Source organism: Arachis hypogaea, chromosome 16, assembly GCF_003086295.3.
Source record: "Arachis hypogaea cultivar Tifrunner chromosome 16, arahy.Tifrunner.gnm2.J5K5, whole genome shotgun sequence".
In the NCBI taxonomy this organism is placed as follows: Eukaryota; Viridiplantae; Streptophyta; class Magnoliopsida; order Fabales; family Fabaceae; genus Arachis; species Arachis hypogaea.
The window spans coordinates 26981249-26983087 of NC_092051.1; the positions used below are offsets into that span (position 1 = coordinate 26981249).

At 34.3% G+C, this 1839-nt stretch overlaps 1 non-coding gene across 1 annotated transcript; it reads left to right on the forward strand.

The window, feature by feature from the left end:
• Positions 1–508: 508 nt before the first annotated feature.
• Positions 509–616, forward strand: LOC112760874 (small nucleolar RNA R71). Its single transcript, XR_003181291.1, has one exon. It is a non-coding gene; the product is annotated as a small nucleolar RNA R71 (small nucleolar RNA).
• The last annotated feature ends 1223 nt before the right edge of the window (positions 617–1839 follow it).

Consider the following 1839-nt stretch of genomic DNA (forward strand, 5'->3'; position numbering starts at 1 on the left):
TATTATTGTTAAACCTGTTTCTTCCACCATTATTAAAGCCTTGTTGAGGCTTTTGATCCTTCCATGAGAAATTTGGATGATTTCTCCATGATGAGTTATAGGTGTTTCCATAAGGTTCACCTAAGTAATTTACCTCTGCTATTGCAGGGTTCTCAGGATCATAAGCTTCTTCTTCATGAGAAGCCTCTTGAGTACTGTTGGATGCAGCTTGCATTCCATGCAGACTCTGAGAGATCATATTGACTTGCTGAGTCAATATTTTATTCTGAGCCAATATGGCATTCAGAGTATCAACTTCAAGAACTCCCTTCTTCATAGGTGTCCCATTGCTCACAGGATTCCTTTCAGAAGTGTACATGAACTGGTTATTAGCAACCATGTCAATGAGTTCTTAAGCTTCTGCAGGTGTTTTCTTTAGGTGAATGGATCCACCTGCAGAAGTATCCAATGACATCTTTGATAGCTCAGATAAACCATCATAGAATATATCCAGGATGGTCCATTCTGAAAGCATGTCAGAAGGACACTTTTTGGTCAACTGTTTGTATCTTTCCCAAGCTTCATAGAGGGATTCACCTTCTTTCTGTCTGAAGGTTTGAACATCAGCTCTAAGCTTGCTCAGCTTTTGAGGAGGAAAGTACTTGGCTAAGAAAGCCGTGACCAGCTTATCTCAAGAGTTCAGGCTGTCTTTGGGTTGAGAATCCAACCATAATCTAGCTCTGTCTCTTACAGCAAAAGGGAAAAGCATGAGCCTGTAGACTTCAGGATCTACTCCATTAGTCTTAACAGTATCACATATCTGCAAGAATTCAGTTAAGAATTGAAAAGGATCTTCAGATGGAAGTCCATGAAACTTGCAGTTCTGCTGCATTAGAGAAACTAATTGAGGTTTCAGCTCAAAGTTGTTTGCTCCAATGGCAGGAATGGAGATGCTTCTTCCATGTAAATTGGAATTAGGTGCAGTAAAGTCACCAAGCATCTTCCTTACATTATTATTATTTTCGGCTGCCATCTCCTTTTCCTGTTTGAAAATTTCTGAAAGGTTATTTCTGGATTGTTGTATTTTAGCTTCTCTTAATTTTCTCTTCAGAGTCCTTTCAGGTTCTGGATCTGCTTCCACAAGAATGTTCTTATCCTTGCTCCTGCTCATATGACAAAGAAAAAGAAGGCACAGAAAAATAATAATAATAATAGAGATCCTTTATACCACAGTATAGGGATCCCTGTGTGAGTAGAAGAAGAGGGGGAGACAAAGAATGTAATATAATGGAAGAAACACAACTGTGAGGATGGCAGAGATGTGAGATGAGATGTTAGGATATGAATGAATAAATAGAGTAAGATGGGGGAGAAGGAATTTTCGAAAATAATTTTTGAAAAAGAGTTAGTGATTTTTGAAAATAGTTTTTGAAAAATATTAGTAATTTTCGAAAATTAAGTTTTAAAAATTAAAATAATTAATAAATTAAAAAGAAATTTTGAAAAAAGGGAGAAGATATTTTCGAAAATGAGAGAGAGAGAGTTAGTTAGGTGGTTTTGAAAAAGTTAAGAAACAAACAAAAAGTTAGTTAGTTAGTTGAAACAAATTTTTGAAAAGATAAGAAGTTAGGAGGTTAGAAAAGATATTTTGAAATTAGATTTTTGAAAAAGATAAGATGAGAAGATATTTTTGAAAAGATATGATAGAAATTAGTTTTTAAAAAAGATTTGATTTTTAAAATCACAATTAATGACTTGATTCACAAGAAATCACAAGATATGATTCTATAACTTAAAGTTTGAATCTTTCTTAACAAGCAAGTAACAAACTTGAAATTTTTGAACCAAAACATTAATTGT